Raw genomic sequence first — 15,171 nt, forward strand, 5'->3', positions numbered from 1 at the left:
TATAAACATATAAATATATGTAAGGATATCTCTATAAATATTTAAATATTGATACAGATATCTGTAAAATCATATAAATATTATTTATACAGATATGTGTAAAAATATATAAATATTTATACAGATATCCGTATCAACATATAAATAATTCTAATGATGTCTGTATAAACATATTCATATTCATACAGATATATGTATAAACATATAAATATTATTTATACAGTTACATTTATAAACATATAAATATTATTTATACAGATATCTGTATACACATATTAATATCTATATAGATATCTGTATAAACATTTAAATATTTATACTGATATCTTTATAAACATTCTAATATTTCTACTCATATGTGTATAAACATATAAATTTTATTTACACAGATATCTGTATAGACATATAAATATTTATACAGTCATCTGTATAAACATATAAATAATATGTATACAGAGGTATGTACAAATATATAAATATTATTTATGCAGATATATGTAGAAACTTATAAATATTATTTATATAGGTATCTGTATAAACATATCAATATTTTTATCTGTATGAACATAGAAATATTTATGCAGATAACTGTGTAAACATATAATTATTTATACAGATATCTGTACAAACATTTACATATTACTTATACAGATATCTCTATAAACGTATAAATAATATATGTACAGATATCTGTATAAACACATAAATATTATTTATACAGATATCATCTGTAAAAACATATAAATATTATTTATACAGATATCTGTATAACCATATAAGTATTATTTGTACAGATATCAGTATAAACATATAAATATACAGATATCTGAATAAACATATAAGTATTTATAAAGATATCTGTAAGTACATATAAATATATTTACAGATATCTGTATAAATATTTAAATATTTATGCAGATATCTATATAAACATATAAATATTATTTATACAGATATGAGTATTATCATATAAATATTTCTACAGGTATACATATAAACATATAAATATTATTACAGATATCTGTATAAACATATAAAGATTATTTATACAGGTATCTTTATACACATATAAAGATTATTTATACAGGTGTCTTTATAAACATATAAATATTATTTATGCAGATATCTGTATAAACATATAAATATTATTTATAGAGATATCTGTATAAACATATAAATATTTATACAGATATCTGTATAAACATATAAATAATATTTATACAGATATCTCTATAAACATATTGATATTATTTATACACATATATCTCCATAAATATATTAATATTATTAATACAGATATCTGTATAAACATATAAATATTATTTATACAGATATCTCTATAAACATGTAAATATACACATATCTGCATCAACATATAAATATTTATACAGATATCTGTATAAACATATAAATATTTATACAGATATCTGTATAAACATATAAATATTTATACAGATATCTGTATAAACATATAAATATTTATACAGATATCTGTAAAAATATTTATTTATACAGATATCTGTGGAAACATATAAATATTTTTTATACAGATATGTGTATAAATATATATATCATTATACAGATATCTGTATAAACATATAAATAATTCTACAGATATCTGTTTAAACATATACATATTTATGAAGATATCTGTATAAATATATAAATATTATTTATACATGTATCTTTATAAACATATAAATTTTATTTATACAGATAGCTGTATAAGCATAAAAATATTATTTATACAGATATCAGCATACACATATGAATATTTATACCGATATCTGTATAAACATATAAATATTTATAGTTATCCCTATAAATATTTTAGTATTTATACGCATATCTGTGTAAACATATAAATTTTATTTACACAGATATCTGTATAGACATATAAATATTTATACAGTCATCTGTATAAACATATAAAAAATACGTATACAGATATATGTATAAACATATAAATATTATCTATGCAGATATCTGTATAAACATATAAATATTATTTACACAGATATCTGTATAAACCTATAAATATTACTTACACAGATATCTGTATAAACATATAAATATTTTTACAGATATCTGTATAAACATATAAATATTATTTATACAGATATCTCTACAAACATATTGATATTATGTATACACATATATCTCCATAAATATATTAATATTATTTATACAGATATCTGTATAAACATAGAAATATTATTTATACAGATATCTCTATAAACATGTAAATATACACATATCTGTATGAACATATAAATATTATTGACACAGATATCTGTATGAACGTATAAATATTTTTATACAGATATCTCTATAAACATATAAACATTATTTATACAGATATCTGTATAAACATATAAATATTATTTATACAGATATCTCTATGAACATATAAATATTATTTATACAGGTATCTGTATAAACTTATAAATATATATACAGATATCTGTACAATCATGTAAATATTTATACAGATATATGTAAAAACATATAGATTATTTAAAGAGGTATCTGTATAAACATATAAATATTATTTATACAAATATCTGTGTAAAAATATTAATATTATTTCTACTGATATCAGTATGAACATATAACTTTTGTTTATACAGATAACTCCATAAACATATAAATAATATTTATACAGGTATCCGTAGAAACATGTACATATTATTTATACAAATATCTGTATAAACATATAAATCTTATTTTTACAGATATCTGTATTAACATATAAATATTATTTATACACATATCAGTATAAACATACAAATATTATTTATGCAGATATCTGTATAAATATATAAGTATTATTTATGCAGATATCTGTAGAAACATATAAATATTATTTTTGCAGATATCTGCATAGACATAAAAATATTATTTATAAAGATATCTGTATTAGCATATAAATATTATTTATACTGATATCTGTATAAACATAAAAATATTTACAGAGATATCTGTATAAACATGTAATTATTTAATGCATATCTGTATAAACATATAAATAGCATTTATACAGAAAACTTTATAAACATATAAATATTATATAAACAGATATCTGTATCAACATAGAAATATTATTTTTACAGATATCTGTATAAAGATATAAATATAATTTATACAGATATCTGTGTAAACGTAAATATAATTTATACATATATGTGTTTAAACATATAAATATCATTTATACAGATATCTGTATAAATTTATAATGATTATTTATACAGATATCTGTTTAAACATATAAATAATATTTATACAGATATCTGTATAAACATATGAATATTATTTATACAGATATCTATATAAACATAAAAATTATACTTATACATATATCTGTATAAACATATAAATATTATTTATACAGAGATCTCTATAAACATACAAAGATTATTTATACAGATATATAATTAAAGATAAATATAATTTATACAGATATCTGCATAAACGTATAAATATTATTTATACAGATATCTGTATAAACATATAAATATTTATACATATATCTGTAAAAACATGGAAATATTATTTACACAGGTATGTGTATAAACATATGAATATTATTTATACAGATATCTGTATAAATTTATAAATATAATTTATACAGATATATTTATAATCATATAAATATTATTTATACAGATATCTGCATAAACATATAAATATTATTTCAAAAGATATTGGTATAAACATATAAATATCTACACAGATATCTGTATAAACATATAAATATTTACACAGATATCGGTCTGAACTTATAAATATTATTTATACAAATATCTGTATAGACATTTAAATATATATAAAGTTACCTGTATGAACATATAAATATTATTTATACAGATATTAGTGTAAACACATTAGTATTATTTATACAGATATCTGCATAAACATATAAATATTATGTAAACAGATATCTGTATAAATGTATAAATATTATTTATACAGAAATCTGTATAAATATTATTTATACAGAAATCTGTATAAATATTATTTATACAGAAATCTGTATAAATATAGAAATATTTTTAAAGATATGTGTATAAACTTCTAAATATTTATACACATCAGTATAAACATACAAATATATATAGAGATACCTGTATAAACTTAGAAATATTTATAAAGATATCTGTATAAACATGGAAATATTTATAATGTTATCTGTATTAACATAGAAATATTATTTATACAGTTACCTGTATAAACATATAAATATTATTTATACAAATATCTTAATATACACATAAATATCATCTATACAGATATCTGTATAAACATATAAATATTATATGTTCAGATATCTGTATAAACATATAAATATTATTTCTAAAGATATCTATATAAACGTGTAAATATTAGTTATGCAGATATCTGTATAAACATATCAATATTAGTTATACAGATATGTGTATAAACATATAAATATTATTTACACAGATATCTGTTTAAACATATAAATAATTTTTTACAGATATCTCCAAAAACATACAAATATTATTTATACAGGTATCTATATAAACATGTAAATATTTATACAGATATCTGTATAAACATATAAATGATATTTATAGAGATATTGGTATAAGCATATAAATATTTATACAGATATATCTATCAACATATAAATATTATTTATACAGATATCTGTATAAACATATAAATATTATTTATACAGCTATCTCTATAAACGTATAAATATTATTTATACACATATCAGTATAAACATACAAATATTTATACTGATATCTGTATAAAAAGATAAATAATTATACAGATATCTGTATAAACATATAAATATTATTTATGCAGGTATCTCTATAAACAAATAAATATTATTTACACAGATATCTGTATAAACATACAAGTCTTATTTATACAGATATATGTAAAGACATATAAATATTATTTATACATATATCTGTATAAACATATAAATATTATTTATACAGATATCTGTAAAGACATGTAAATATTATTTATCCAGATACCTGTATAAACATATAAATATTATTTACGCAGATATCTGTATACACATAAAAATATTTATACAGATAACTGTATTAACATATAAATATTTACACAGATATCTGTATAAACATATAAATATTCATACAGATGTCTATAAACAGATATATATTTATAAAGATATCTGAATAAACAAATAAATATTTATACAGATATCTGTATAAACCTATAAATATTTATACAGGCTTTTTTGTAAACATGTAAATATTTATAATGATATCTGTATAAACAGATAAATATTAATACACATATCTGTATAAACATATAAATATTTGTACTGATATCTACATAAACATATAAATATATATACAGATATCTGTATAAACATATAAATATATATACAGATATCGGTATAAATGTATAAATATTTATACAGATATCTGTATAAAAGTATAAATATTTATAGCGATATCTGTATAAAAGTATAAATATTTATACAGATACCTGAATAAGAATACAAATATTATTTATCCAGATATCTGTATAAACATAGAAATATTATTTATACAGATATCTGTATAAACATAGAAATATTATTTATACAGATATCAGTATAAATATATAAATATTTTTACAGATATCTGTATATACATATAAATATTAATACAGATATCTGTATAAATATATAATTATTAATACAGATATCTGTATAAACATATAAATTTCATTTATAAAGGTATCTGTATAAACATAAATATTATTTATACAGGTATCTGTATAAACATATAAATATTATTTATACATATATCTGTAAAGACATATAAATATTATTTATGTAGATACCTGTAAAAACATATAAATATTATTTATACAGATATCGGTATACACATATAAATATATATACAGATATCTGTATTAACATATAAATATTTAGACAGATATCTGTATAAACATATAAATATTTATAAAAATGTCTGTATAAACAGATAAATATTTATACAGATATCTGAATAAACATATAAATATTTCTACAGATATCTGTATAAACATAAATATTAATACAGACATCTGTATAAACATACAAATATTTTTACTGATATCTGTATAAAGAGATAAATATTATTTATACAGATATCTGTTTAGACATATAAATGTTTATAGAGTTAACTTTATAAACATATATATTATTTATACAGGTATCATTATAAACATATAAATATTATTTATACAGATATCTGTATAAATATATGAATGTTATTTGTACAGATATCTGTATAAATATATGAATATTATTTGTACAGACATCTGTATAAACGTATAAATATTCTTTATGCAGATATCTGTATAAACATATAAATATTATTTATATAGATATCGGTATAAACCTATAAATATCTACACAGCTATCTCTATAAACATATAAATATTATTTGCAGATATCTGTATAAACATATAACAATTATCTACACAGATATCTGCATAAACATATAAATATTTATACAGATATTGGTATTAACATATGAATATTTACACTGATATCTGTATAAAAATATATATATTACTTTTGCAGATAACTGTATAGACATATAAATATTTATAGAGTATCTGTATAAACGTATACATATTACTTATAGATATCTGTATAAACATAAAAATATTATTTATAGTGATATCTGTACAAATATATAAATATTATTTATTCAGTTATCTCTATAAACTTATAGATATTATTCATACAGATATGTGTATAAACATATAAATATTTATACAGATATCTGTATAAACAGATAAATATTTATACGGATATCTGAATAGACATATGAATATTTATGCAGATATCTGTATAAGCAGTACAGTAAATATATATTATACACTGTATATAAACTATCAAAAAGTACAGGGAATACAATTTATTTACTGTACATATAATAATATATACAAAGTGCGCCAAAGATGTATTATATACTGTATATAAAATATCAAAAATAAAGTAAATATATAGTTTTTTCTGTATTTAAAATATCAAAAAGTACACCAAATATGTATTACATACCATATATAAAATATCAAAAAGTAGACTAAATATATTTTATATACTGTACATATAATATTATCTACAAGTACACCAAATGCATATTATATACTGTAAATGGAATATCAAAAAGTACAGTAAATATATTTTATATGCTGTTCATAATATATCAAAATATACACCAAATTCATATTATACATTCTAAATAAAATATCAAAATATACAGTAAATATATTGTATATAATTTACATATAATATTATTGCAAGTACACCAAATACATATTATATACTGTAAATGAAATATCAAAATGTTCTGCAAATATATATAACATACTCTACATAAAATATCAAAGAGTACCCCAAATATATATTATATACTGTACATAGAGTATCAAATATAAACCAAATATATATTATACACTGTAAATAAAATATCAAACTAAAATAAATATATATTTTATACTCTACATAAAATATCAAAAAGTACACGAAATGTATCTTATATACTGCAAATAAAACATCAAAAACTGCAGTAAATACATTTTACACAGTGTACATAAAATATCAAAAAGTACACCATTTATATATAATATACTCTAAATGAAATATTAAAAAGACAGTAAATATATTTTATATTATGTACACATAATATTATCTAAAGTTACACGAAATATATATTATATAGTGTAAATGAACTATCAAAAAGTACTATCAATATATATTACATAATGTACATAAAATATCAAAAAGTACACCAAATATCTATTATAGACTGTAAATAAAATATAAAAAATTACAGTAAATATATTTAATATACTGAACATAAAACACCAAAAAGTTCACAAAACATATATTATATACTATACATAAAATATCAAAAATAAACTAAATATATTTTATATACTGTAGATATATTATCTAAATCTAAAAAATACATATATACTGTAAATAAAATATCAAACAGTACTGTAAATATATCTAACATACTGTATATAAAATATCAAAAATTTCACCAAATATATATTATATACTGTACATAAAATATCAAATGTACACCAAATACATATTTTATACTGTACAAAAAAAATCATGAGTATACATCCAATATATACTCTATACTGTAAATAAAATATCAAAAAGTACAGTAAATATATATTACATAATGTAGATGAACTATCAAAATGTACACCAAATATCTATTATACACTGTACATAAAATATCAAAAAGTACACTAAATATATATTGTATACTCTATGTAATATATCAGGAAGAGTAAACCGAATACATATTATATACTGCATATAAAATAACAAAAAGTATTCCAAATATATAATAAACTGTAAAGAAAATATCAAAACTACATTAAATATATATTTTGAAGTGCACATAAAATATCAAAAATTACATAAAATATATATCATATCCTCTACATAAAATATATATTATGTTCTGTAAATAAAATATCAAAACCTACAGTAAGTATATTTTATACACTGTACATAAAATATCAAAAAGTACACCATATATATTTTACACTCTAAATAAAATATTAAAATGACAGGAAATATATTTTATATAATGTACATATAATATCATCTAAAAGTACACCAAATACATATTATATACTTTAACTGAACTATTAAAAAGTACAGTAAATATATATTACATACTGTACATAAAATATCAAATAGTACACCAAATATATATTATAAACTGTAAATAAAATATAAAAATTGCAGTAAATATATTTTATATACTGAACATAAAATATCAAAAAGTATGGTAAATACATTTTATATTCTGTTCTTATAATATTATCTAAAAGTACAAATATATGTATTATATACTATAAATAAAATATCAAAAGTTACAGTAAATATATATTACATACTGTAGATAAAATATCAAAAATTTCACCAAATACATATAGTATGCTGTACATAAAATATCAAAAAGTACACCAAATACATGGTATATACTGTACATAAAATATCTTGTGAAGTACACCAAATATATATTATATATGGTAAATAAAATATCAAAAAGTACAGGAAAAATATATGTTGCATACTGCACATAAACTATCAAAAAGTACACCAAATACATATTTTATTCTAAACATAAAATATGAAAAAGTTCACCAAATATATATTATGTACTCCACATAAAATATCATGAAAAGTACACCGCATCCATGTTATATACTGCATAAAAAATGTTACAAAGGTCATCAAATATATATTATATAGTGTAAATAAAATAACAAAAAGTACAGTAAATATATTTTATATATTGTACATATAATATTTTCTAAAAGTTCATCAAATATATATTACATACTGTAAATAAAATATCTAAATGTATATTAAATATATATTACATACTGTACATAAAATATGAAAAAGTACACCAAATATACATTATATAAAGTAAATAATATTTCAAAAACTACAGTAAATATAGTTTATATACTGTACATTAAATGTCAAAAAGCACATCAAAAATATATTATATACTGCAAATGAATTATCAAAAAGTACAGTAAATATATTTTATATACTGTGCGATTAATATTATCTAAAAGTACACAAACTACAAAGTATATACTGTAAATGAAATGTCAAAAAGTACAGTAAATATCTATTAAATACTGTATAGAAAATATCAAATGTACAGTAAATATATATTACATACTGTACATAAAATATCAAAAAGTACACCAAATATATGTTATATATAGTAAATAAATTATCAAAAACTTCTATAATTATATTTAATATACTGTACATAAAATATCAAAAATTACACCAAATGTATATTATATACTCTAAATAAAATATCAAAAAGTACAGTAAATATTTATTACACACTCCATGTAAAATATCAAAAACTACACCAAATATATTTATCTAATTTACATAAAATATCAAATGTACACCAAATATATACTATATACTCTACATAAAACACCAAAAAGTACGATAAATATATTTCATATATTGTACGTATAATATTATCTAAAAGTACAGCAAATACATATTATATACTGTAAATAAAATATCAAATGTACAGTAAATATATATTACATACTGTACAGAAAATATCAAAAAGTACACCAAATATGTATTATATATAATGTAAATGAACTATCAAAAACTACAGTAATTATATTTAATATACTGTACATAAAATATCAGAAATTACACCAAATATAAATTATATACTGTGAATAAAATATCAAAAATACAGTAAATATATATTACACACTTTATGTGAAATATCAAAAACTTCACCAAAAATATATTATCTAATTTACATAAAATACCAAAGTACACCAAAGACATATTATATACTGTACATAAAATATCAAAAAGTACAGTAAATATATTTCATATATTGTACATATAATATTATCTAAAATCACACGTAATGCATATTATGTACTGCAAATAAAATATCAAAATGTACAGTAAATATATATTACATACTGTACATAAAATATCAAAAAGTACACCAAATATTTGTTATATATACCGTAATTTAACTATCAAAAACTACAACAATTATAGTTTATATGCTGTACATAAAATATAAAAAAGTACACCAGCCATACATTATATAGAGTAAATAAAATATCAAAAATTGCCATAAATATCTTTTAAATACTGTACACATAATATTGTCTAAAATACACCAAATATATATTATACACTGAAATAAAATATCAAAAGGTAGATTAAATATATCTTACATAATGTATATAAAATAAAATAATGTACATCAAATATATATTATATGATGTATATAAAATATCAAAAAGTACAGTAAATATACTTTATATACTGTACATAATATATCAAAAACTACACCAAATGTATATTATATACTGTAAATAAAATATCAAAATGTACAGTAAATATATATTACACACTGTATGTAAAATATCAAAAACTACACCAGTTATGTAATATATAATTTACATAAACTATCAAAACTACACCAAATATATAGTATATACTGTACATAAAATAGCAAAAGTACAGTAAATATATTTCATATATTGTATATATAATATTATCTAAAAGTACACCAAATACATATTATACACTGTAAATAAATTATCAAAATGTGCAGTAAATATATATTGCATACTGTATATAAAATATCAAAAAGTACAGTAAATATATTTTATATAATGTACATAAAATATCAAAAATTACACCAAATGTATATTGTATACTGTAAATAAAATATCAAATACTACAGAAAATACATATTACATACTCTACATAAAATAGCAAAAAGTACACCAAATATGTATTATATATACAGTAAATAAACTATGAAAAACTACGGCAATTATATTTTATATACTGTACATAAAATATCAAAAAGTACACCAAATATGTATTATATATACTGTAAATAAACTATCAAAAACTAGAGTAAGTATATTTTATATACTGTACATAAAGTATCAAAAAGTACATCCTATATATAATATACAGTAAATAAAATACCAAAAATTAGAGTAAATATATTTTACATACTGTACACATAATGTTGTCTAAAATACACAATATATATATTTTACACTGAAATTAAATATCAAAATGTAGAGTAAGTATATATTATATGAAGTACAAAAAAATTTAAAAAGTACAGTAAATATATATTATATACTGTACATAAAATATCAAAAATTAAACCAAATGTATATTATATACTGTAAATAAACCATCAAAAATTACAGTAAATATTATATTACATACTGTACATAAAACATCAAAAATTACTGTAAATATATATTACATAGTGTACATAAAATATCAAAAATTACAGTAAATATATTTTATATAATGTACATAAAATATCAAAAATTACCACAAATGTATATTGTATACTGTAAATAAAATATCAAAATGTACAGTAAATGTATATTACGCACTCTATGTAAAATAACAAAAACTACACCAATTATATATGATATAATTTACATAAAATATCAAACGTACAGCAAATACATATTATATACTGATCATAAAATATCAAAAAGTACAGTAAATGTATTTCATATATTGTACATATAATATTATCTAAAAGTACACCAAATACATATTGTATACTGTAAATAAAATATCAAAAACTACAGTAAATACATATTGCATACTCTACATACAATATCAAAAACTACACCAAATATGTATTATATATACAGTAAATAAACTATCAAAAACAGCAGTAATTATATTTTATCTACTGTACATAAAATATCAAAAAGTACATCCTATATATTATGTACAGTAAATAAAACATCAAAAATTAGAGTAAATATGTTTTACATATGGTACACAAAATATGCTCTAAAATACACAAAATATATATTATACACTGAAATTAAATATCAAAATGTAGAGTAAGTATATATTACATGCAGGAAAAAAAATTAAAAATGTACACTAAATATATATTATATACTGTACATAAAATATCATATAGTACATTAAATATATTTTATATACTGTACATAAAATATCAAAAATTACACCAAATGTATATTATATACTGTAAATAAAATATCAAAAATACACTAAATACATATTACATACTGAACATACAATATCAAAAATTACACCAAATATGTATTATATATACTGTAAATAAACTATCAAAAACTACAGTAATTATATTTTATATACTGTACATAAAATATCAAAAAGTACATCCCATATATAATATAGAGTAAATAAAACATCAAAAATTCGAGTAAATATATTTTACATACTCTACACATAATAAGGTCTAAAATACACAAAATATATGTTATAAACTGAAATTAAATATCAAAAGGTAGAGTAAGTATATATTACATGCAGTAGAAAAAAATTTTAAAAGTACACTAAATATATACTATATACTGTACATAAAATATCAAAAAGTACAGTAAATATATTTTATATACTGTACATAAAATATCAAAAATTACACCAAATATATATTATATACTGTAAATAAAACATCAAAAATTACAGTAAATATTATATTACATACTGTACATAAAATATCAAAAATACAGTAAATATATTTTATATAATGTAGATAAAATATCAAAAATTACACCAAATGTATATTGTATACTGTAAATAAAATACCAAATTGTACATTAAATATATATTACCCACTCTATGTAAAATAACAAAAACTACACCTATTATATATGATATAATTTACATAAAATATCAAAAGTACACCAAATACATATTATATGCTGTACATAAAATATCAAAAAGTACAGTAAATGCATTTCATATGTTGTACATATAATATTAACTAAAAGTACACCTAGTACGTATTATATACTGTAAATAAAATATCAAAAAGTACAGTAAACACATTTTACGTACTGTACATACAATATCAAAAAGTACACCAAATATGCATTATATATACTGTTAATAAACTATCAAAAACTACAGTAATTATATTTTATATACTGTACATAAAATATGAAAAAGTACAGTAAATATATATTACATACTGTACATAAAATGTCAAAAAGTACAGTAAATATATTTTATACAATGTACATAAAATATCAAAAATTACACCAAATGTATATTGTATACTGTAAATAAAATATCAAAATGTACAGTAAATATATAGTACACACTGTATGTAAAATAATAAAAACTACACAAATTATATATGATATAATTTACATAAAATATCAAAAGCACACCAAATACATATTATATACTGTACATAAATTATCAAAAAGTTCAGTAAATATATTTCATATATTGTATATATAATATTATCTAAAAGTACACCAAATACATATTATATGCTGTAAATAAAATATCAAAAACTACAGTAAATACATATTGCATACTGTACATACAATATCAAAAACTACACGAAATATGTGTTAAATATACAGTAAATAAACTATCAAAAACTACAGTAATTATATTTTATATACTGTACATAAAATATCAAAATGTACATCCTATATATTATATACAGTAAATAAAACATCAAAAATTAGAGTAAGTATATTTTACATACTGTATACTTAATATTGTCTAAAAAACACAAAATATATATTATACACTGAAATTAAATATCAATAGGTAGAGTAAGTATATATTACATGCAGTAAAAAGAATTTAAAAAGTACACTAAACATATATTATGTACTCTACATAAAATATCCAAAAGTACAGTAAATATATTTCATATACTGTACATAAAATATCAAAAATTACACCAAATGCATATTATATACTGTAAATAAAATATCAAAAAGACAGTAAATATATATGAAACACCCCATGTAAAATATCAAAAACTACACCAAATATATATTATATAATTTACATAAAATATCAAAAGGACACCAAATATATCTTATATACTGTATATAAAATATCAAAAGGTACAGTAAATATATTTCATATATTGTACATATAATATTAACTAAAAGTACACCAAATACATTTTATATACTGTAAATAAAATATCAAAAAGTACAGTAAATATACATTACATACTGTACATAAAATATCAAAAGTTCACCAAATATGTGTAATATACACTGTAAATAAACTACCAAAAACTACAGTGATTATATTTAATATACTGTACATAAAACATCAACTATTACACCAAATGTATATTATATACTGTAAATAAAATTCAAAGTACAGTAAATATATATTACACACCCTATGTAAAATATCAAAAACTACACCAAATATATATTATATAATTTACATAAAATATCAAAAGGACACCATATATATTATATACTTTACATCAATTATCAAAAAGTACAGTAAATATATATCACATAATGTACATAAAATATCCGGAAGTGCACCAAATATGTGTTATATATACTGTAAATAAACTATCAAAAACTACAGTAATTATATTTAATATAATGTATATAAAATATCAAAAATTACACCAAATGTAGATTATATTCTGTAAATAAAATATCAAAAAGGACAGTAAATGTATATGACACACCCCATGTAAATTATCAAAAACTACACCAAATATATATTACATAATTTACATAAAATATCAAAAGGACACCAAATATATCTTATATACTGTACATAAAATATCAAAAATTACA

Source organism: Pan troglodytes, chromosome 14, assembly GCF_028858775.2.
Source record: "Pan troglodytes isolate AG18354 chromosome 14, NHGRI_mPanTro3-v2.0_pri, whole genome shotgun sequence".
NCBI classification, from domain to species: Eukaryota; Metazoa; Chordata; class Mammalia; order Primates; family Hominidae; genus Pan; species Pan troglodytes.